This window comes from Balaenoptera borealis (genome assembly GCF_965194805.1).
Source record: "Balaenoptera borealis genome assembly, chromosome: 17".
Classification (NCBI taxonomy): Eukaryota; Metazoa; Chordata; class Mammalia; order Artiodactyla; family Balaenopteridae; genus Balaenoptera; species Balaenoptera borealis.
This window is the reverse complement of record NC_138876.1, coordinates 66,301,990-66,327,525: the sequence shown is the minus strand read 5'-3', so window position 1 is coordinate 66,327,525 and position 25,536 is coordinate 66,301,990. Positions and strand designations below refer to the sequence as shown.

Here is a 25,536-nt window from a genome sequence, read left to right as displayed (position 1 = left end):
GGTGAGAGAAGAGTTCCCCCAAGAGGAGACTTTTAAATGGATGAGTAGGAATTAAGCAAAAGAGAGTGGGAATGCATTTCAAGCAGAGGAAATGGCCTGGAGGTGCAAAAAGAAAGATGATAAATCTGGAAAATTGCGTATGATTTGGTAGGGCTGGGGCTTTGGGCTCAGGGAATAAAGTGCCAGAAGATGAGGGTGGAAAAATAATCAGGGACCAAATAAAACGGGTTCCCTAAAACTGGTATGGGATTTGGATTTTGTCCTGCGGATAAAAGGGAGCCTTTGAAAAAAACAGAAAGAATAATCAATCATCAGTTCTATCAGTACCACATAGTTCACTCCTTAATTTTTTCTCCAATTGTTTCACGAGAATTTTATCTCTCCAGATAAACAAAAGAGAGAAACCGCATCAAACTGTGCCATGTATAATACTATAGACAAAACAGACATTCAACAAGAAAATACTGATTGATTGATTGATTGATCGATCGATTGGAGCAGTACGCTGCTTCTAGACAGCTATACTTTGGGCCCAGCTTAATGACTTCACCAGTATCCTTTTGTAAGTACTCATCTTTTGAGAGTTCTAGACTCTGCCTGTTTAAAAACAAAAACAAAAACAAAACAAAACAACTTTCCCCGTGAACTCGTGTTTTTCATCTTCTCTCATCATTTGTTTGATCTTGATACTCTTTGAGGTTGGATAATATTCAAATGGTGATTTAATTTAGATCAAGTTGAAGGCAACATATTTGTATGACATTTGAAATTGTGTCATGCCAAACAGGTACTATTTTTATTGACACTGACCCAGAAGAGCTTATAGGATATCATTTTCTGAAACAGGTTCAGAACCAGATTTCAGGTTTGGAGCTATAAGCAGGGACTTAAGTGTTGAATACTAAGGCTCTTGGAATGCCCCAGATCAAGATTCACCTCCCAACCCACTAGCTAATGCCTGAAATTCTTCAATAAGAAATTTAGAGCACTGTTCCCTAGTACAAAGTAATTATGGCAGGGAAGGACACCTGATTAAGCCTTAGTAATCATTCAGACCTAATATAAATAATGTTCATAAATATTTTCTCAAAGAGCAAGCAAGTTCTTGGGGCTGGGGCAGGGAGATATGAGAGGACCACGAACCAATGGCTGCCAAAAGGAAAGGATAGAGCAGAACAACGCTCGGATGGAGAAACACAAACTTGACCTTTCTCACAATATACTTGGCCAGCCATGCATTCTCCTTGGCGTGCTTCAATAAAAATTACAGCTAAAGAAAATCCCTCAGACTATCCTTAAATCCTAAATACCTAACTGAATTCTCAGAAGATCTTATATTCATCAGTTCTTCCAACTAAGTAAAGCGTTTTGGAATTTATGTGACTAGATGTTTTTGAATCTCGACAGGTAGCATTTGCCGCAAGAGGAAAACGAATTCTAAATTGTTCAATGGGCTGTTGCATCCTGCATATTATAACTTTATTCTAGATATTTTAATTGATGTCTTAGATCTCTTACTGGTTTGAATCGATATATTTTTCTCTTCTCAAGACATGGTCAGTTTTCAGGTCCATTTTCTAACTGTGAGCTGAAATACAGTTTCATTTTGATTATGAAAATGGAAAAATCACCTCAATAAATGAGAACTTTCCTACCTCTTAAGTAGAGTCTTAGGGATAATAAACTCCCATGGGATCTAGAGGAAAGAAAAAGAGCAGAGATCTTTTGAAAATAGTAAAATGACTATTTAAAATAACTGACAATAAAGCTCCCAAATAATGAAATTTGGTGTTATTATTTCTAACACTATGTTTCAACTTCATATGTTTTCTATATCTCCCTAAGAGTTCTGGTTGTAACCTGGCGTTTTGCACAGGCTGACTCTGCTGACATTGGTTTGAGAGGAAGGAGACCAGATTTCATGCTTGCCTTTCCAGCCTTTATTCTGCCACTTTCCAGCAAACATCCGGTTTGTGTGCTACTCTGCCATTTCTAGAACAGTGCCACGTGCCGTCATACTTGGGAGCTTTACTTTTAAAAATTTCCTTCTTCCTCTTGTTGCCTGCTACATCCCTGCTCATCCTTTGATTCTCAATTCAAAAGTCACCTCTTTCTTAACTCCATGGACAGAATCAGTGATGCTCTTGTCTGTGCTTATATTTAAAATTGTGCATGTTTTTGCTACCCTGTTTTTACCTTGCATTGTGATTATGGCTTCAATTAAGACTACTTTAGATTTTGCCACAGTTTAAAAAAATACTTGTTCACAATTGATCCTTTTTTTTATTAAAGTATAATTGATTTACAATATTATATTAGTTTCAAGTGTACAACATAGTGATTCAGTATTTTTGTAGATTTATTCCACTTTAAGTTATTACAGAATGATGGCCATATTTCTCTGTGCTGTACAATGTATCCTTGTTGCTTATTTATTTTATACATAGCAGTTTGTCACTATTGATCCTTGAATCCCATTCCTTCCTTCTGTGTTCAGGTTTCCTTTTCTTGATGTACATTCTTTAGTAATTCTTTCAAGTACAGGTCTGTAATAATCATTCTCGCAGTCTCTTTCTGCAAATGTGTTTTGCTCTCACACTTGAAAAATAGTTTGGCTAGGTTAGAGATTATCTTTACTTAGTGTTCTTAACACCATAAGGAATAAATTAAGACTTTGTACCCATGGTTGGTGCAGCCCGGGAATTTTTACCTACCAAGGATGACACTTCCCACCCTACCCTAGGACATTCCAGAGCCAGGGGCAAAAGTAAGCTGGCCTTTTGCCTCTCTGGCTGGCTGATTCCCCCTCCCAGCAAGGAGCAGCCAGATGACACTAAAGTTGCCCGTCCACAACACAGGTTATAAATGTGTGGCAATATTCTGGGCATTTATGGTCCAGGATGAAAACACATGACTGCTCGTTTTTATGTCATTCCTAACTACGACCTGTATCTTCTGTAATATATGTTGAATATAATGAAAAAAAAAAACAAAACCGCATCTGTTTATCTTAAAGAATAAATATTCCAGGGAGGTTTTGTTTCATTTTTCATACCAATTTCCCTTTAAAAGCACACCCTCTATTTCAAAAAGTTGTATTGGATGCCACTTAGAAAGGAATTGCAGCTGGTTAAATTTAGGGTGTTGAACAAATTCCAATCCAAGAATATTCCTTGGCACTGGGCCTATGGCATTTTTATTTGATTCTAAATTGGATAAATTTTAATTCATTTTAAGTTCTTTGCTTTCTCTATATTTTTCTTCTGAGACAGGCAACTAACCATTGGTATTTATTCTGCCTTTAACACTACAGCTCAACTATGATATTTTGTATACATACTATCAAATTCCCTGAAGTTTTACTTATTATTATACAAATACGACTATACTTTAAAACATATCCATCACTTCCATTAAATCTTGATGAAGCTGTGCCCTAAGAATAATATAGGAAAATAATCGCACCATAAATCTTTTTCCATAAGGTAATATGGCCCTATATTTCATGGTATAAGATTAGTAAATTTTGAAGCCCTGAATCTTATTTTCCCATACATTATTTTTCGATTTCCTTATCAGTTTTTTTTTAATAAATTTATTTATTTATTTATTTGTTTATTTTGGGGTGTGTTGGGTCTTCATTTCTGTGCGAGGGCTTTCTCTAGTTGCGGCAAGCGGGGGCCCCTCTTCATCGCGGTGCACGGGCCGCTCACTGTCGCAGCCTCTCTTGTTGCGGAGCACAGGCTCCAGATGCACAGGCTCAGTAGTTGTGGCTCACGGACCTAGTCGCTCCGCGGCATGTGGGATCTTCCCAGCCCAGGGCTCGAACCCGTGTCCCCCGCATTGGCAGGCAGATTCTCAACTACTGCGCCACCAGGGAAGCCCTCCTTATCAGTTTTTATATTCTTTTTTTTTTTTTGACCTCTAATTTATGCTTCCCAGGAGACAATGTTAATTTTTTAAAAAATAAAAGGAAGAGAGAGAGAGAGGGAGGGAGGGAGAGAGGGAGGAAGGAAGAAAAAAAGGCCTATCATGTTTTGCTAAGATTGTCAGGAGCAGTTTAGGAATCAGCTGCATAGGGGTACTGTTTGAAGTCTGGGCAAGGCTAGATCCATGAGGCAGGAAGACAGACGAGAAGACCAAGGGCACAACCTTGAGCAACTCTTGGAGAGCAGAAGCAGCCACAGAAATGGCTGGAGCTCTCTATTTCACATGTGCATGTGACTCAGTTTCCACACTTCCTTAAGCGAGGAAACGAACCTTGGGCATCTCCTATAGGTCTCACCCCACGTCCCACAGTGAGAGCAGCTGGTGAATGCTCGTCATTCAGCCCTCAATCCACTGATAGCTGCTACCTACTATCCTTTGAGCCAGGGATTCGGTGTGGACAAGACAGGCAGAGTCCCTGTCATTCCGTGCTGACGTGCAAGCTTTATCAAGTATGGCCAGGGATACCTCTGGGAGGAAGTGACATTGGAGCTGGAATGGACCCGCTGAGAAGGAGCCACTATATGAGTCGCAAGGAAAGAGCATTCCAGAGAGAAAACAATTGCCAGGGACCTGAAGCAAGAACAGACTCAGAGTGGTTGAGGGGAAAGAAGGGGGCCAATGTGACTGGAGCCTAATGCACAGGAAGTCATAGAGGTAAGCCAGATCCTAAGTTCCCTTTGGCCATGAGAGTTGGTTGAGTTTTATTCTGTTTGCGGTAGTCTTGTAGGCTGATTCACTTGATCCTACCTGCTAGCTTGTCCCTGCGCTGCTGCAGATCCTGCCAGCATCACCCAGCTGCTTGGTCCTGTTTGACAGAGTCTGAGGAGACTTGGAACACAGGTGAAAAGAAGGCAACACTTTGCTACCACAGCTTGTCTCTCACCTTCTGAATTAAATAGGCATACTGGGATCCCTTCCCTCCCCCATCCAGAAAGATCTGGTGCCAACTACCCACCCACCTAGGAAAAGAAACTAAGTGAATCCTTGGCAAAATTGGAGTGAAGTGAACATGCATGAAAACTGCATTAATAAAAATAAATGTATAATGAGGAGTTTCTATCCTAAATATATGTATAGTGTTCATTAGAAGGGAGGGAATGAGAGAGAGGATGAATATGAATATTTGAGGACATCTGTATTCCTAGGTACTTCAGACACCAGCCACCAATTTGGGGATCCCCAGGACCACCCTCACTTCTGATCAACTGGCTACAAATTCAGGCTTTCCCACTACCCCTTCGGATTTGATAATTCACCAGAAAGACTCACAGAGCTCACTGGAAGCACTGTGCTTATGATTATAGTTTTATTATAGCAAAAGAATAAAAATTGGGAGAGACACATAGGGCAAAGTCTGACAAGATTCCAACCACAAAACTTCTGTTATCCTCAGGGATGCATTACCCAATTAGCATATTGATGTGTGACAATATGCAGAGAATTGCCAACCAGGGAAGCTCACCCAAGCTTCAGTGTTCAGAGTTTTTATTGGGGTTTCATTAAGTAGGTATGACTGATCGAATTATTGGCTGGGAGGTTGCACTCAATTTCCAGCCTCCCAATCCTCTCCAGGAATAGATCTGATATCACGTGGCTCAAAGCTTCAACCCTCTAAGGACATGGTCAGTCTTTCTGGTATGATCCATCCTGAGTCACCTCATTAGCATAAACTCTTAAGTATGGTCTGAGGGGCCCATGATGAAAAACAACAATGACACTCCTATCACACTGGAAATTCTCGGGGTTTAGAAGCTCCCTCCCAAGAACCAGGGACAAAGTCCACTCAAATTTTTTCTTACACAGTGGAACCCCTCAAATCAGACTTGTAATTAATCACCCACTCTGTGTAACAGTCCTCAGTACAATTTGGTACAGCTGCTTGAGGAAGGAAGACGCAGTACTCATTGCTTGAATTTTTTAGCCATGGAAAAACATCATTTTAAAGGTATTATAGATTCATGTTGCCCACCTCTAGGCCTCACTCTTTTTTTCCAAGCAGTGTTTCTGTGTGCTTCCTTTTCCTAGCTGACAAGGGTCATGATTCTATTCTGTCCTCTACTGAGTCAAAGTTGGATATTTGCCTATGCCTGGCAAATGTTACGTTGTGCAGATGACAAAAATATCATGGAAAACACTGAGAAAAAGGCAACGCTAGCTCATCCTTTTGTCCAATTGAAAGCGGTCGTAAATAGAATCTCAATGTCCTTAACATTTAGAATCAGAGCCTGATGTTGACTTTTCAAAATTTTCTTTGTGTACTAGCAAAAAGCACCAAAAAACAACAAATGACGACAAAAACTGGGTGACTCAGTGGGAAGATGATGTAAAGAACTTCATGTCTTATTGCATAATGGGTTAGGAGATGTGTGCCCTTATGTATCAGTGTTCCAGATGACCTTGAGCAGCGCACAGAGACTCTGCCTCCCCCATTTCCCAACATGTGGGACAGCTGTGAGGTGTAGCCTCTGAACGATGACACCACTCTCTGAAAGAGCTGCAATACATCTTTCTCTGGTTGCTAGGGCTACTTTGACCTGAAGAACTCCATGGAATATTATGGCCACATGACAGCTGACTTCTAGATGGAAAGTCACAAAATTGAATCACCTGAACGTTTCCAAGCATTGTGTAGACTAACCATCCAGAAAACTGAATTTTCTTCTAGCTAAATTTTATTATCTTGGAACCTCAGTTTAACGCCCCTCCTTATCATTCCAGGCCATTCCAAGTAAAGGTTTATTTGATCACAATTCCAGGGGAAATGTGATATCATCTTAAGGGGTTAGTGGGGTGTTTTAAAAGGGTACCTGGAATTTGTTTAAATCAGGTATGGTAAGACACACAGACATGAAAATAATTGTCATGAAGGAAAAAGTTTTTTATACGTACAGACCCCAAGAAACAGGAGGCACAGCATACCATTCAGGGCCACCTGGGGAAGCACCAGGGTCAGTCAGGAGGCAGAGGGAGTGGAGGAAATATAGGCAAGTGTCTTTATTGTCATTTCCACTGGAAGGACTGGGTGAGGCAGGGTAAGCAGGCTTAGGTGGATGGTTTGAATATTTTCAGCAGGCACTTGGGTTTGGGGGCTATCCTTAGTAGTCGCGCATATGGCCCAGGGGGGATTAGAGCAGAATAGTGGCCCAGAGTGTAAATCTGGGTAATTGGAGGTGGTTAGGGTGTGCTCTCTGGATTGGGTAGTTTACATATGAAAGGTGCACTCCTAGGGGACTTGTTTGCTATCTCTGAGAATGAGCTAGCCCTGGGAGGGGCACTCTTCCAGGGTCAGCAGGGCCCTAATGTCAACACATCAAATACAGAAAGTAGAAAATGTGGTTTATTACATGGGGTTAGGAAGGGGTCTCTTAGTCATAGGTCCTTTAGCATCAAGATTATTTTTAAAATTCTTTCATTTAGCTTTGACATAACTCATGTATTAATAATTATATAAAGTCCTAGAATTAACCCAAATATTTAAATATCTTTAGGGGGAAAAAAAACAGATCTTATCCTATTTCTCAAACTTTAATGTTTATACAAATCACCTGTTGGGTTGCCAGATAAAATACAGAATACCAAGTTAATTTTAATTTCAGATAAACAATGAATAATTTTTATATCGGTTAAGTATGACGCATATAATATTTGAGACATACTTGTCCTAAAAAAAAAAAAAAATAATTGTTTACCTGAAATTCTAATTTACCTGGCATCCTGTCTTTTTATTTGCTAAATCTGGCAACCCTGATCAGCTGGGGAATCTTGTGAAAATACAGATTCTGATTCAGTAGGTCAGGGAGGGGCCTGAGACTGCATTTCTAACCAGCTCGCAAGGTTTGCCAGTATTGCTGTCCCTTGAACCACACTTTGAATAGCAGAACTCCATCAGGGACCTTTTGATTACACTCAGTGTCCCATTACAGATAGTGGCAACCAATACTACTGACAAAAGAAATGGAATTAGTCACCTTAAATTCTACAGTGTAAATGGATTGATTCTCTAAAGGGCAGTACTTGATTATTAACATATCTGCCTTCCTATTTTACCAAAGAAGCTAATTTATTTCCTGGATAAAGATTACTTAGGTCCTGATTTATAAATCCTTTGAATTTGCAAATCCAAAGACTTTAGAACCACAATAAAAAAAAAAAAATCCAGGGACTTCCCTGGTGGTCCAGTGATTAAGAATCCGCCTTCCAATGCAGGGGACGTGGGTCACATCCCTGGTCGGGGAACTAAGATCCCACATGCCACAGAGCAACTAAGCCCGCATGCCACAACTAGAGAGAAGCCTGCACGCCACAACAAAAGATCCTGCATGCTGCAACGAAGATCCCATGTGCCGCAACTAAGATCCAACACAGCCAAATAAATAATAATTTTTTAAAAATCTACACTTATTTTTGGAAGAATACAAAGATTATTTCTAAAAGCAAAAGAATGATCAGGATGATTGTCAGCCTACTAGAATATTCTCATGCTCAGTACAAAGCACAAACCTAGATGATATACTTTTTATTTTAGAAAGCAATTGAAATTATATATTGAGACATTCAACTAAAGCAACTGCAATTTTTCTTCTGTTTAGGAACAATTTGGTACTTCCATCTTCAAAGCTGTTATTTACATATCAGCCGCTTTGTTCAGCTCCCCTGTTCTTCGGTCAAGTGTGAAATTACAATGAAAAGTAGAGAACAGGGTGGCACCCACAGACAGTAAGATCAAAAAATGGCAACGAGGGGCTTCCCTGGTGGCGCAGTGGTTGAGAATCTGCCTGCCAATGCAGGGAACACAGGTTCGAGCCCTGGTCTGGGAAGATCCCACGTGCCGCGGAGCAACTAGGCCCGTGTGCCACAACTACTGAGCCTGCGCGTCTGGAGCCTGTGCTCCGCAACAAGAGAGGCCGCGACAGTGAGAGGCCCGCGCACCGCGATGAAGAGTGGCCCCCGCTTGCCACAACTAGAGAAAGCCCTAGCACAGAAACGAAGACCCAACACAGCAATCAATCAATAAATAAATCTTTAAAAAAAAAAAAAAAAAAAAAAAAAAATGGCAACGAAGGAGTAAACAAGAATATGAGAACAAATAAACAGTACTGACTAGAAGTCCACACGGATTGTCTCAATTTAAAATGAATTGAATTTGTATGGTCATAATTTTTTTAACATCCTGGATGTTTATTTCCTCATTTGTTTAAGTCTCATCAATTTATAAAGTGTTAAGTGGTGGGGTTTTTTTAATTAAGAAAGATACTGGTGACTTCCCTGGTGGCGCGGTGGAATCCACCTTCCAATGCAGGGGACACGGGTTAGAGCCCTGGTCCGGGAAGATTCCACATGCCACGGAGCCACTAAGCCTGTGCACCACAACTACTGAGCCCGAGTGCCACAACTACTGAAGCCCACACACCGAGCTGGTGCTCTGCAACAACAGAAGCCACCGCAATGAGACACCCATGCACTGCAGCAAAGAGTAGCCCCCGCTCACCACAACTAGAGAAAGCTCGCGCGCAGCAACGAAGACCCAACGCAGCCAAAAATAAATAAATGAAATGAATAAATTAATAAATAAAAAGAAAGATACTGAAGTAAGTGTGGCCACTAAGATGATTTTAAGTACCTCAACCTTATTCTATCAGAGAAGCTTCAACAGATGCTTACAACCTTTCCCTGTGCTGGACGATTGCATACCACATCCACTAGAGGAGCTGACTGTTATTGTTTAGGGTTATAATATTTCATTATGCCATGGTGAATTTCAAGCTGTTTTTTAATTTCAAAGATCTACAGACCTTTGAGGGAACGGGTCTTGGGGGAGAGTGAATAGGCTGAAATTAATTAATTAAGTAAACAAAGAATCAAATATTTTTTCCAAACCTACCAAATTTATAGTGTATCAGACTTACTTTGGTTTATTTTAGAAACATGAAGTTTTATGATAATGGTTTATTCTGTTGCGTATACTGTACATAGTACTCCTGAACCTACAATCACTCAGGACCTTTTCCAGATCCATTCATAGATTCTAGTCTGACCTGTGACTTTTCTCTGGAATTTTATGGAAAAAAATTATCTTTTAGCTGGGGAACATGTGTGTTTTATAGTAAGAAATGATCACTGTATCTTTATGCACTCTCTATATGTAGTATCATTCCCCCCATCCCAGGAAATGAGCCCACAACTGTTTTTAAGTATAAATACTTAGAATGCAACCTATTTTTTATTGCCTAGAACTATTCAGACAAGGGAAATAACATTTTAGACCTAAAAACCGTGATATAGCTTTAAAAGATTTTTCTAATATGTATACTTGGCACGTACAAAAAGGTAACATATATGTACATTAAAAAAAACATAATAATAAATTAAAGACCCATGAACCCACCACCCAGTTCCCCTGGGAGCCAAGCTCACCCCAGTCATATAGCTCTTTTCCTGTGGAGGAAATGAACCACCCTGTGCTAAGCACTCTATAATATACATTATCTCATTTAATCTGTCTAACACTCCTATGCATAGATACTAACATTTCCTTACCATGTTATAAATGAAGAAACTAAAGGGTTAAAAATCTTGTAAAGGGACTTTCCTGGAGGTCCAGTGGTTAAGACTCGGTGCTTCCAATGCAGGAGGCACGAGTTCAATCCCTAGTCAGGGAACTAAGATCCCACATGCTGTGCACCGTGGCCATAAAAAAGAAAAAAAAAATCTTGTAAAGAATTTCAAGCCCACTACCCAAGTATAGGCTGCACACAGTGACTTCCTCCTAAAGCCTGCAGTATAGAAAGGGGGAAAAGGAGTAATTGTACAGTAGAGAAATCTGACAAACACTACCTCAGCCTGGTGATCTAGGTCAATGTCAACAGCGATAAGTCATGTCGCTAATAGGTACCCTTGATATAATGTTGTCGAGAATGGCATTTTTCCTCTGTGCCCTTCCTACCACAAAACCATAACCCCAGTCTAATTATAAGAAAAACATTCAACACTCTCCAGCTGAGGGATGTTCTCCAAAATGCTTGACCAGCACTCCTCAAAACTATCAAGGTCATCAAAAGCAAGGAAAGTCAGATTAACTGTCACAGCCAAGAGGATCCTAAGGAGATATGATGACTAAATGTAATGTGGGATCCTGATGGGATCCTGGAACAGAAAAAGAACATTAGGTTAAAACTAAGGAAATCTAATAAACTATGGACGTTAGTTCATAGTAATATATCAACATTGCTTCATTTATTGTAGCAAATGTCCCACACTAATAGAAGATATTAATAATAAGGGAAATTGAGTTAGGATGTATGGGAACTCTACTATCACCATAATTTTTCTGCTAATCTAAACTGTCCTAAAAAGTAAAGTTTATTTTTTTAATTACATTAAAAGGCAAAAAAAATTGAGTACACACTTCACCAAAGAGGGCATAGGAATGGCAAATAAGCACAGGAAAAGTTGCCTAACACCTTTGTTCTTTAGGGAAAATACACATTAAAACCACAATTAGATACTACTGGACACTTACTGGAATGGCTGAAATAAACAATCCTGACAATACCAAGTGCTGACGAAGAGGCAGAGCAACTAGAACTCTTAGACACTGCTGGTGGAAATGCAAAATCGTGCAGCCAGTCTGAAAAACAAGTTGGAAGTTATGCTGCTGTCTGATTCTATTTATATGACATTCAGTAAAAGACAAAACTATAGTGATGGAGATCAGATCAGTTTTGCCTGGTGCTGGGGGTTTAGGGGATGGTGTGACTACGAAGTGATAGTATTGGGGGTGATGGAGCTGTTCTGTATCCAGATTGTGGTGGTAGTTACATGAATATAGTCGTGCCTCAGCATCTCTGGGGGATTGGTTCTAGGACCCCCTCAGACACCAAAACCTTCAGATTCTCAAGTCCCTTACATAATATTGTGTAGTATTTGTATATAACCTATACACACCCTCCTGCATATTTTAAATCATCTCTAGATTACTTATAATTCCATGTAACACAATGTGAATGCAGTGTAATACAATGTAAATGCTATGTAAATATTTGTAAATACAATGTAAATGCTATGTAAATCATTGCCAGCGTGAAGCAAATTTAAGTTTCGCTTTTTGGAACGTTCTGGAATTTTTTTCCCCCGAATATTTTCAACCCACAGCTGGTTGAATCCGCAGAGGCAGAACTCGAGGATACAGATGGTCGACTGCATACACGTGTGAAAACTCATCAAACTGCCCCACAAAACAAAACTCATTTTCCAGTTCTGAATTTAAAACAAAAAGAGAGACACTCTAGAGAACCAGCCATTGCTATGAAAGAAGAGAATGGCGCATCTGAAAGCAGGAAAGCCTGAGCCTCCATTACAGAAGGAGCAAAAGGCAAAGGTTTGTTTGTGGTCCTGATGCAAGGACATTGTCCTTCCAGAAGAGGCTGAGACCACTCTATGGCTTTCAATTACATCATGGCGGAGTCTTCCTTCTGTGGTCAGTGAAATCCCTAAAGGAGATTTCTCAACATTCAAATTCAAGCTAAAAAGTGTGTAACTTTATGTTAGCATGGTTTTCACAAGGTCTTTATTCAGCTAATAAATCAGAGTCTCTAAAAATATAGCAATTTATTTCTCAAAGGAGTTTGATCCAGGTGTTTTAATACTTTTTGAAAGTTTTATATCCATTAAGCTTCTATGAAAGACTCCCTGCTGTTTTTTAGCGGTGTTTGCACTGAATTTTGAATGCAACCTCATTTGCATATGGGTGTATGTAATACTTACCTCAGTTCAACTTTGGTGTGGAAAATGTGTGACTGCCTGTAGACTCAGGTACAGGTATTATGCAAAATAAATAAAGGGAGGAATGGGCAGGGGACTATTGCCACTGTTTCCTGGGAAAATGGCTTTACAGTGTAAGGTGAAACAAGCTTATCCATATTATTTGAATTTTTTGAACTGCCACAACATCCGTATCCAGACTAATTACAGACTGGTCTGGACAAGGAATTAACACTTAAAATGTCTGTTTTGGTTTTCTATTTTGTATAATAAATAAATAAATAAATAAAATGTCTATTTGGGGATTTTTCTCAGTAAACTGTGGTTATCTCTTGGGAATTTTTGTTATTATACCTTCGGAGGCATAATGATCACAGGGTCTCAATGAAGTAAAAATAGGAATGGTAGCCCCAGGTTGGCCAGGTCAGGGTCCCCAGCCCCAGTGCTAGGAACAGAGCTGGTGTCAGGGTGGCATTTCTGTCTCCTCCTATGAGATTATAAGCCCATGAAGGACAGGAGACTTTCTCCTGGGAGAAAATATTTGCAAATCGTCAAACCTGGTAAAGGACTTGTATTCAGAATATACAGAAAGTTCTTAAAACTCAACAGTAAATAAACATAGTCAATTTAAAAAGAGGTAGACTTGAGAGAGCTTGGGTCCCTCGGGCCTACCATCATACCTACAGTTCAGAAAGTTTGGTTGGGTCAATGATTAAACCCTCCGTTAAGTCCTTTATAACGGGATCATGGCTCATTCATCAAGTAGAACAGCTGCAGGAAGGCCCCAGCTTGAGCAGAAAGCCTGTGTTTAAAAGGCTGTAGTCACTGATTAGTTAGCAGGGAGATGCCCGCAGAGTTGCTGCTGCTAATTTCTGAAGCAAGGTCTGTGCCATCAAGAGCCCGAAGAAGTCACCATGCCCACGGTGAGGCTGGCAACCTCTCAGAGGCCAGGTTGGCTTGGGCCTGCCAAGGCCCAAGCCCTGCCCCTCAGTAGCTGTCTACCTTGGCAAAGTTAATGCTTCTGAACCTCAGCTTCTGGATCCTAAAGTGGAGAAAATACTACCTATGACATAGAGTTAGTGTGACAACTAAAGGTGATGATATATGCGAGAGCTAGTACATCTTTGCCAGGCATTAAATGGTAGCAAGAAACATTTATAAAGCAGTAACCTTATCTGCAGGGAGAGGAGTAAAACCTTTGGACCTGCTGTCTATAGACTTCTGCCAAAAAAAGTGCAGAGGAGACCACAGGTGGGGTCAGAAGGGAACTGATGTCTGCAGAGAACAGCCAGGGGAGGACTGGGGTCAGGAGAGGTTCAGATCACCAAACAATACATCCAGCTCCAGAAGGTTCCTGGGCTAGAATGCATCTCAGAGAGCCTGCACCTCTGATGATGGAGAGAATTACCTGCTGTATTAGTTTCCTAGGGCAGTCGAAACAAAGTACCGTAAACTCTGTGACCTGAAACAACAGAAATTTATTTTTTCACAGTTTTGGTAGCTAATAGGCCAAAATCAAGGTGTCAACAGGGCCATGCTCCCTTTGAAACCTGTAGAAGAATCCTTCCTTGCCTCTTCTGGCTTCTGATGGTTTGCCAGCAATCTTTGGCATTCCTTGGCCTATAGAGACATCACTGCAATTCTCCGTCCTCTGATGGCCTTCTCCCTGTGTGTCTTCCCAGCATTTTCCCTCTTTGTGTGTCTGACTCTGTGTGCAGATTTCCTCTTTTTATAAGGACACCAGTTACATTGGATTATAACCCACCTTAATGACCTCATTTCAACTCGGTGACCCCCTTACAGACCCTATTTCCAAATAAGGGAACATTCTAAGGTAGTGGGTGTTAGGACTTCAACAAGTACTTTTTTTAGGGGGCACAATTCAACCTAAAACACGTGGTTATGTGAGTTAGAGGTCTTCGTTGTCATTTTGTACTTACAAGTAAGAGATGGCTGCTTGTTTTATAAAGCAAATGTTCTGGCTTTCTTGAGCCAAGAGAAAGGTTCCATCCTTGAGAGCTCAATGAAAAGGAAAACTGTTCGTCCACCAAGCCCAGCTCTTTACTTACCACCGTATCTGCACGTCTGCAGTATGAGAGTGGGGGAGGAGTATGGAAAGGGCAGCATCTCCATCCTGCAGAGGCCAGCTGAGGAAATCTGTCCAGAAGTTCAGACTGCCAGAAAATTCTGGATCTTCTCACATTGGACTCAGCCCAGAAGTGGGCAATATAAAGCTACTGTGCTAGGAAAAGGCTCATCCCATTGTGGGCTGGAGGCGTTCCCTGGGCTGTGTAGTCAGGGCCATGGCCTGAGCACCTGAGAAGCAGGCAGCAGCAGCCTTCTAGGAAGCAAGTGTCGTATGACACTGCACAGGCCAGTGAGTTGCCAAGGTCAATGGCTCCCCCTCACTTCCTGCCATTGCTGCCTTCTCGCTTTCTGGAACCCTCTACCCCATTCCCAGTTATTCTCCGCCCTGAGTATTACCATGTGTGATATCTTACACCAGTATCCCACATGCATATAAGCTGGGGGTTTATATCACAGAGCTGATACAAGGACAGTCACTTGGACGGTGGTCGACAGCCATGGCTCTCAACCTTGGCTGCATATTTGAATCACCTGGGGAGTTTTAAAACATTTTAATACCTAGGCTTTCCCCAAACAAATTACAACAGAATTTGTTGGAGATAAGATCCCAGCATCAGGATTTTTCAAAGTTTCCTTTGATTTGAAATGTTTGATTCCAGTGTTTGGCCAAAGTTAAAACCCACTGATTTAATGGGAAGCAGAGTACAGGAACTAAGTTACTTACCTAGCTACGACGTCTGACCCTTCCAGTAAGCTAAGTTAGAGAGTTACTGCAGTAGATCAGGTGAGAGAGGATCCGAGCAGTTCAGGATGGAGAGGTGAGGTAGCCTCAAGCAGTCATGAAAGGGGAAATCAACAGAGCTTGGGGAAATTGATAGGGAGTTAAAAGAGGAAGAAGCCTAGATAAGGCCTAAGTTCTATTAAATCAGTATAAGGAAGGCAGGAGGAAGAAAAAACTGATTTTGGTTTTGGACGTGTTGAATGTCCTGTGCTTCTGGAGCTATCCAGGTGGCAGTGTCAGATGCTCAGGAGAGAGGTGGGCCAGAGCTAGCATTTGGGAATCATTGGCATAAAATGATACTGAAAGCCTTGGGGGTCAACGAGGTTGTCTTGAGAGAGCAGGTAGAGCGGGGAGAGCAGAGCTCTGGTAAACACAGGTAGGGCAGAAGAAAAGGGGCCAGCAAAGCAGACCAAGGAATTGCAAGGGTAGAAGGAGAGCCAGGAGAGGGTCACAAAAGACAAAGGAGCAGACTCTTCCCGGAAGAGAACTAACGCACAGGTCAGACGATGATGCCAGATCCAGTCTCGTGTTTATTGAATTTGGCAATATGGAGGTCAAGGGTGACTTAGACCATTTTAGCAGAGCGGTGGGGGTGAGGATGGGGAAGCTGACTGCACTGAGGTTGAAGCAGGAAGTAAGGAAACAGAGACACAAGTAGAGATGACTTTTCTGAAAAATTGGCTGTGAATGGGGAGAGACGCTCAGTGGTGGCCGGCGCGGAATGCAGAATTCAGGGAAGGAATCGTGTGTGTGTGTGAGTGTGTGTGTGTGTTTATAAGCTACAGGGAAGGAATTAGTACCAAGGAAGAGATTGAAACTCCAAGAAAGAGATGCATAATCAATAGGTCAAGGATCCTGACTGGGAGAGAGGAAATGGTACCTGGAGATGGTGGAGCTTTGAGCCAGAGGGACACCTTTGTTTTATTTTATTTTATTTTTGTGAGCCTAGAGAAACAAGGAAGATTTCTCTAAGGAAGGGTAGGGAATAAAAACATTTTCATTTGACCTTTTCCTTGTAGGAGGCCAGGGTTGGTGCAGTGGGGGCTGATGCTGATGTTGGGACACTGACAGCAGAGGAAAAGTGAGACTGCCGGGAACAGAAGGAGCCAAGCAGTGAGTGTGAGCTGCACCCCAAGAGGTTCTGAGTTTCAAAGTCAAGGAAGTCGAGAGTGGTCTTCAAGTTCAAAGGGTATGAGTGGGGCCGAGATCACTATACTAAAAGCCAAGGTCAGGTGCCCTGTGGGATGTGCGTGGTATGGAGGGAAGAATCAAAGACACAGCAAGGAGAGTCCTGGGAGCTGAAGCTTTCTTAGCCATCACCTGGGTCAGTCATAAAGCTGGGAGACCGCCGCAGCAGAACTGCTCTGTCTCTCTGCTCTGAACAAAGCAGGACTCAACGGTGTCTATTGGGAAAAAGGGAGCAGGAGTTTGGTCAGGAGGCTGGAAGAAAACAGTAAAGTTTTGGAATGTCCACAGAGGAGAACAGAAAAGGAAGCTGATGAAGGAGGAAAAAAAGAGTGGTCCAGTTGACATCAGAGACTAGACATTTGTAGCAGCGTCAGCCCTTGCGGTTGAGTTATTGCCTGCATTTGTGCCTGACAGCCCAGGTGTGGTAGCAAACAAACAGCATTGTGAGGTCAGTCGTGCTGGGCAGGTGTGGCAGGAGTCTAGGGCCCAGGCAGTCGAGGAGGCTGGGTAAAGAATGAGCCAACTAAGTGCAAAAACAATGTTTCTAAACAGAGATTTAAATACAACTCTATAATCATAGGGCTAATGGATGACTCATAATTATGAAAATTAACCCAAGCCTGGTTTTAGATGGCACTTTTCTACTTTCTAAGAGTAAAATCTCCTGGTTCTTTGCACTCAAGAAGATCATCTTGTTCTGTATTCACTACACAAACCTCTCAGTTTCCACCTTTCTCTCAGAAGGAGTATGTTTTACTCTCTCTTCTCATGGTTGTAGGTCATCAGGTAGACAGAGAAGCAGCTGCAGTTCCGGAGGTACTTTTGCAGTGATTAAATAGTGATTGAGTTGGCAGTCATTGAAAACTCTGGGCCCACAGTTCCATATTTTTTGAAGGAAGAACATTGGTTATTTCCCATGGGTGTTCCCCATGGGAGAACATTAGTGGAGAAAAAAGCAGAACTTCACAAACTAACCTGGGTTGACATTTACTTAAAATATGCCAAGCGCTGTTTATCTGGAGTATCTTATTACAGGCCCTAGCTCTGCCAGATAATTAAAGGGCAGCTGGATAACCAGGATAAAATCATGGCAATATCTTCCAGGAAGAACTTTTAGGGCTCTTGCCCATTTGTTTAATGAAATTAGTCTAAAATAAGGAAAGTATTATTTTGGGGCCAGGAGGGGGATAGAGTGGGAGCACAGGAGAAGGTTGCTTTCCCTCTTGTTTTCAAAAGAGATGGCAGGGTAGAGGAAAGGATATGAATCTTTTTAGTTTTAATAGAAAAATGTTCAGTCTTGGCTCTTTTATTCTGTTTTATGACATTATATTGCGTTATAAACTATGGAAATGAAACTCACCCTGAGGAATAAAGAATGCCACCTTCCTGTATTTTTATTGGAAATAAGATGTACAATATATTAATGAGAATTTATGGGGAGAAAAACCCTGGATAATCTGGGAAGAATCCTGCAAAGGAGCATGCCTCCCGCAGACACTCAATAAATATTAATAGATGGTCATGAGAATTTAAATTTGGTTCTCTGATCCAATTCTGCTGCCTTCTTTCTCCTACCACAGCTCCCTAAAATTAGGCAACCACAGTGTTCAGGGCTTTGAACAGAACATATATTTCTGAAGTTGTATGGAATTAATTAACCAAACTACAACGTGGCTGATCTGGAAAGCTGGGATCCACGTCGTTTATTAAAAGTGAGCAAATCATCGTCCCTGTCTTTGGAAGAGGTCAAGTTAGGGAGAGTGTGATGGAAAAGGTCACACTAGGAAGAGGTCAAGTTAGGGAGAGTGTGATGGGGCTTTGCCCCAATTCTAAGTGGCATCATCACAGGCAGGTAGCTCATCAGGCAATGATACTCAGGGAGGATTCACCAGGAGCCTTTTCAGGATAAGCTGGTTGTTCAAAGGCCAGGGGTGATGACTGGAGGGATACCTGAATGAGACCAGCTCAGAGTCAAGGTCTGGGGCAAAGCCATCAGAATTCAGATAAGGTTACCAACGTGGCAGGCAGAAACAGAGAAATCCAGCATGGCCGGGGTTGAGCGTCAGCAGTTTGGACAGCCTCTGCCTGAGACAAATGAACTGATAGGCCACGTGGTCGATTCAGATGCATACCTTCACCTAGTCTTGCTTTTTTTCTTCTCTTGGGGCTTTATAAGATCCCCTTTACAAAGATAAAAGTAAGCTGGTGTAAGGAGAGGTCTGGATGCCATGGAAGGTCTACAGGTTTGGAGCCAGACCAACCAAGGTTGAGTCTCAGCCTGAGCACTTAAGAACTCCAAGGACTTAAGCAAATGAACTGACCCCTCTCTGCCTCCGTCCTCCTAACTAAGAAGTGGGGACAACGATGTCTATCTGTCAGGTTGTTGTGAGCATTAAATGAGGTATGAAAGCATCTAGCACACAAGAGTTTCTGAATAAATATTTCTCTCTTTCCCTTTCATGAGGAAACATTCAAAACAACGTAGATGACATAGGCCTGTAGTGAAATCCCCCTTTTGCAGATAGAGCAAGTAAAGCATTCCCTTGCCCAAGGTCTCAGGATGTGGATCTCAAATTTGGTCACTGCAATAACATCACCTGGGAACTCAGGACCCATCCCAGGCGTACTGAATCAGAAACTCATGATTAGAAATCAGAAACCCAGCAACCTGTGTTTTACCAAGCTTTCCAGCTGATTCTGCTGCATGCTGAAGTTTGAAAACTCTGAAATTCGGATAAATCAGGTCCGTAACTCACAGTGTACAGCAGGTATAGAGCTCACAGGCCTCAGGTAAACAGTTCTATGGGACACAGTCTCATATTTTCCTTCCCAGATTCACCTGGTGTTGGCAGTGCTTTAGTTTGAGCTGTGCAGTGTTGGCCTCAACTAGAGTCCACGTCAGGATGGTACGTGAGTCCTGGACTTGGGGAGATCAGTGGTTCCCCAGATTCTTTCTACTGTCGGACCATTAATTCCATTACATAGCTTCATCAGGTTTGGGAAACAAATGTAGAACTCATCATGTTGCACTGAAGCCAGTTTTGTTTTTTTTTTTTTCATAAACAGGAATGGAGTTGTTTTCCAGTTTTACTGAAATATCGCTGGCATATAGCATTGTATAAGCTTAAGTTGTACAGTGTAATGATTTGATATGTGTCTGTATAGTGAAGTGATTACCACAATAAGACTAGTCAACATCATCGCCATACCTTGTTAGAAAAGTTTTTTCTTGTACTGAGAACCTTTAAGAGCTATTCTCTTAGCAGCTTGCAAATATACAATACAGTGTGGGTAACTCTCGTCATTGTGTTGCACACCATGAAGCCAGTTCTTAATGGGCACCATCACCCACCCCCCTTCCCTTCTTTCTAACTGTATTTGGTGACAATATCAAACCGGCCACTGGGTACCTTGGGATGCTTTCAACCATTGCAAAACCTTAGCGTCTCAAAAATAGTCATGAACTCTCCACAATAGCAGCCTAGAGAACAAGCTTCCAAGTGACCTGGACAGTTCCGCCTGGGGACCCTGAGACGTGGGATCAATCTACAATTTCTGACCCCTGTAGCCTACCCCCGATCTCTCCCCTGCACCCAGTCCTGCAGGCCCTGTGTTGGGTGCTGCCTCGCTGGAGGACTGTGAAATGATTCCCCCAGCAGATGTCTGTCACGCTTTGGATGAACTGCACACCTGCTTCCTCTCCCTCACTGTCTATTTCCATGAAAGGAAAAAATGAAATACAGCCTTGAGTTTGTTGAAACACATGCATTCACAAATGAGCTTCTTTCAACAATGCCCAAGGAGATTTGGAAAACAAAGCCAGCTCTTTCTCTCTTGTACATACAGTGGCCACCAAAGGATAAGCATTGTTCTGTCAAGGTCCAACACTTGCTAGAGTGATCGCTGGAACCTTCAGGGAAGAGAGTTTCTGTTTATAACGAGAGGAAAATGGATTAATCAAAACTCTAGCCTTCAGCTGTCAGCACTAGAATACAGTATGTCACGTGGAGTATGAGATGGCTTTGACAAGAATACCATCTTGCTTGCTTTAGTCAATCCTATTTGGAGCAAGCTGATTTAAGCAATGATTTTTCTCTGCAGCAGATGAATGCATACCAACAAAATCCATTAGTTATGAAAGTTGTGGCATCGATTTTAGAATAAAGTGATGTTGCAAAAGAAGGAAATCATATTCTAATATCGCCACTGCTGACAGCTGGTACCAGCATCAGGAGAGATCTATTTCAACCAAGCAGTGTGGCCTGCAGGAAAGACAGCAGTTGGAAAGAGGCGATCATGTCCACTTTACCTCCACTTCTCAGTAGAGATTCTGTCCTGAGCCCCAAATTGTCTGTTTGTCTGTTGACAGTGCAGGCAGCACACCTCTAGGTTGAGGGAAAGGCCACTGGTTTGGGCCATTGTATATAGTCTTAAATTCCATTTGCCCATGTTTCCTCTTAGTTGAGAAAATACGCAGTAGTAATCACAGAATAATCCTACTCAATTCATGTTTGCTGTTTATGTAGCATATATTAGGAAAGTACGTTTTGAAATTTATCAAGGGGAAAATGAGCACTAACTACCTAGTTTGTTTTCGGTGCTTTCCTGCTGGACAGAAGAGTAGAACAGAATTAGTATCTATTCTGGGGAAATCTATCTCTAAGATACACTAGAATACATTCCCCAACGAGGAATGACAGAGTAACCCCCCAGCACAGAGTCTGAACCAACTGTGGCAAATACCCTAAAGGGGAAGACATTTACCCTTTAGCACAATTCAACGGGCATTTTTAAGTTTATAAACCTAATGGCTCCCAATTAGGGAATATCCCAAGAATCTATAAAGCAGGAAGAGACTCACGTAACTCTGTATAACTGAGGGAAGTGTGTGTCTAGTCAACAGCAAACGTTGTTTACACTGTGGGAAATGAGGTCTCAACTCTTCCCTCGTTATCGTCCCTGACAGGCAGCCCAGCTTCTGCCATCAGGAGGGACTCTTACCCGGGATGGTTCATTAACAGTTTTGTCCCATTGGGTGATAATTGCAGGAAAAAGTACCTGAACTTGTGAAGCCTTCAGATGGAATTATCTCATTTCCATCTATATGTTGTGCTGACCATAATTTCTATCCAATGTCTCTATCCACCTGGGAAGACAGACAGGTAAGCAAACAACTACAGCTATATGGTTAACCAACCCTCTGACAGAGATATGTACAAGGCACAATGGAAATATAGTAGCCCAGTTGCTTAACTCTGCCTGGCATGAAGTTTGAGCTCAGCCTTGAAGTTAGGAAGGGCACTCCTGAAAGAAGGTAAAGAAATGTAGAGTGGAGGGAAACGATCTTCAGTTGGAATACCGCTAGACTGGGTGCTTGAAGTGTGTGTAGAGGGTGGAGAGTAGTTGGAGATGAGTTGGAAAGGCAATCAAATTGTGAAGAGCTCTGCATACCCTCTTGTGGAGTTTGGGCCCCGTTCTGTGGACAAAAGGGAGCTGCTGAGGGACCTTAAGCAGAGGTGGTTTCGTGAATTCCTGGGAGTTTCCCGAGTCTCCTTTGGGAACCTAGCTTTGGCAAGAGGTGGTCCCAGGTGTGGCATCCCTGGCTGAGAATCATAGACCTTTCATTCTCTCCAAACCATGCCTCAGGTGCTTACATTCTCTTTAAATAGGAAATTTTCCACTGGGGGGTTCCGATCACAGCTCAAGCTCCCTTCTTTATACTAGAGCCCTGGCCCCAATGAAAATGAAAACTTAAGTATGATAAAATAATAACCTTTCCATATATTAACCATATCTCATCAGAGGCCAACCAACTGTCATCAACTTGGAGGTCAATCCCCTTATTAGTTACCCTTAGGAGAAAAGGAATAGCCCTTGAAGCTATAGGGCTCCAGAAACCCTACAGCTTAACCTTATGGCTACAACTCAAAAATATCCCTTCATCAGCAGTCCTGGGATAGCTCAGAAAACAGTAAAAAATATTTTTCTTATACTAATGGAGTTAGGACACAGACACCTACCTATAACTCTGTACCCCATAAGCCATCTGTGTCTTCAAAGATCTTCATGGTATTTAATGATTCCTATGATTAAGACATAGGCTGTGTGAGTTTGTGTGTGTATGTTTTAACAGAAAAGGTGTCTTAAAGGAACAATCTGTAATGCCCAACCTGAACTCCAAGGAAGGAAATCTAAGTGCTGTTATTTGTTAAGCAGAGCAAGAAAATGTTCCTAAACACTGTGAGAAATAAATAAAATCTTCAAAATTAGTGGGAAGGAAGGTAGCAGAGCAGTTGAATATTGGAACAGAGTCATTCGACTGAATTTAAACCCTGTGTCTGTCACTTAACAGCTATGTGACCTTGGGCAAGTTACTTCTTGAATTTAGCTCTTTCATCTGTAAAATTGGGGTAATAATAGCACCTACCTCATAAAGCCATTGTGGGGATTACATGGGATAATCTGTCTAAAAGGCTTTGCTAGCCAACACAAATTAAGTGCTCCATAAATGATCTCTGTTATTTTTACGAGGGCCAGAGAGATTTCTTGTTTCACTTCAGAAATCAATAAAGATGCAGTCCACTGAAAATGATCATGTGTATTCAGTGTGCATAAAAGCTTATGAACCGAGTCCTTGGCCAAACCACACAACGGTGCACATTTTCTTTTAACAACATGCATTATCTTCTGAGGAAATTGTACTGTTCTTAAATCCGTCCAAATGATATTTTTAAAACATTCCATTGTGATAAGACCTCAGCTACATTTGTTTATGATGATTTGTGTCTTGTTGAAGAAAAAGGCTCCCAGCCATTGGCTGAGAGATGTAACCAGAGCTAGCTTTAGCTGAGGACGGTGGTTTCTCCAGAAAAGTCATCTGAGGCTGCAGTTACTACACGGGAGATGGATGGACAGAAGCTGTATAATTAAGGAAAGGGTGCATTACCAAAAAGTTATGATGATAAAAAGGGGGAAGAGGATACGTAATTAACCTTTCCAACAGTTAACATCAGTGGTTACCTAAGCCTCTTTTCACAGAACTGCTCATGTGAAAAACATCCAGTTTTGCTGTGGCGTGTTCTTAAATATTTAATTTACCTGCCTGCAGATAAAGTGATTTCCTCTCTTTATTTTTTTGTTGTTGTTGTCATTGAGGAATAGAGTCCTGCTTTTCACCACATCAGCATTCAAAATTGTATTTTATTAAATGAATTGATTTTTAAAGGAGCCGATTTTTTCCCTGGATTCTCTAGGTATAAACTAATACCTGATAAATATGAATTATGGGGAGGTCAGCCTAATGTTTTTGTATTATTGAAGTATGAGCGTGAGATGGGGAATTTTAGGTTCTCTGACAGCCAGGTCTCAGTGAGTGTGTGCTAGGACAGGACAGGCAGGGACAGAGCAGGGACAGAGACCAGGAAGGCCTAGGGGTCAGGGTCAGGGTCAGGGCAAGTGCAAGCAGAGTGTGGTTGGAAGATTAGGTTTGAGGGCAGTCTAGCCATGGTCAGAAGTCAAGGTGTTCCAGGAACCAGGCAGAACAGACCATTTGATAGAATATTATAAAGAGAAAGCCTAAGCCCTGATATCTGAGAGGTAAGCATGTTTATCCAATCATGACAGCCTTCAGGAAGGCCTAGGAGCAGAAAATGAAGCAGATAAGTAGTTGGCGTCAGGAAGATCCCATGGCAGGCCACGGAGTCCCAGCCCAGAGGAGCCGAGTGCAGGATCAGAACTTCAGTCCTTGAAGGGCTTGGTCCTGCTGAACCAGGCAGAGCATCAGTCAGGAAATCAGAGGAGGAACTCAAGGACATGGGCTAAGAAGAGGAGGCAAGAGCCAGGCCCTGGGGTTCAAGGACAGAGCACACTAAGTTGCAAGGCTGATGCTTTGAGCCACTAAGGTACTGGCTAGAGGACCCTGACCAGACCAGCATTAGCCCACATCTAGGGCAGGTTGCACCTGTAGGTAAGAGATAGTCAGGGTTTCTCAGCTTTGGCACTATTGACCTTTGGGACCAGGTTATCCTTTGTTGCAGGAGTTGTGCTGTGCCTTGTAGGACGTACAGCAACATCCCTGGCCACTAGTCATTAACGTCCAGTCGTGACTATCAAAAATACCTCCAGCCATTGCTAAAGGCCCTGCTCTCTATTGCCCAGGCCTGCCAACTGCTTCTGTATGCTCACCTATGTGGTGAAAATAGGCTGAGTTTTTGTTAAGGTGGAAGAAAGTATAATCTAATCAACTATAATTAATAGGTTGTCAGAGATCTTCATGAAATTCCAGAGAAAGCCCTGTTGAGGCTATTTGTTCCTCCTGAGGAGAACATGATCCAAATTTTACCATTTGATTATTCACTCATCTTATTAGCATATATTACTTTAGGGTGGCACCAGAATTTCTCCAGGGAAGGGGTGTATGTTACTTAGATTTTTTTTGATGTCACATGGCTTTCAGAGTACTGATGGAAATTGGGAAGAAAGGCCTAAACCTGCCCAGGCCATTCTTGGCAATATTAAATCTTATTACTAGGGTATTTTCTGGGATGTTAGGTAAAAATCTTTCAACTTATCAAGTATTTTGAGCTGGTCAGTTTTCTCGTTTGTTTTTCTGGAGTTTGTTCATTTTTACAATTAATTTTGTACCTAAGACCTTTATAAGAACTTTAAAACTATGAAACTATATGCTAAAATATATTTTTATGCTAACATTTATTGAAAGTATAAACCAA

General features: G+C 41.8%; 1 protein-coding gene and 1 long non-coding RNA gene across 2 annotated transcripts in view; both read left to right on the top strand.

The window, feature by feature from the left end:
- The window catches only part of KCNB2 (potassium voltage-gated channel subfamily B member 2), a 403,794-nt gene that overhangs the window by 202,936 nt on the left and 175,322 nt on the right, over positions 1–25,536 (top strand). The gene's annotated exons all lie outside the window — the stretch shown is intronic.
- LOC309614847 lies at positions 9,042–23,759 on the top strand. The gene is made up of 2 exons (XR_014236425.1): positions 9,042–18,552; positions 18,598–23,759. It is a non-coding gene; the product is annotated as an uncharacterized lncRNA (long non-coding RNA).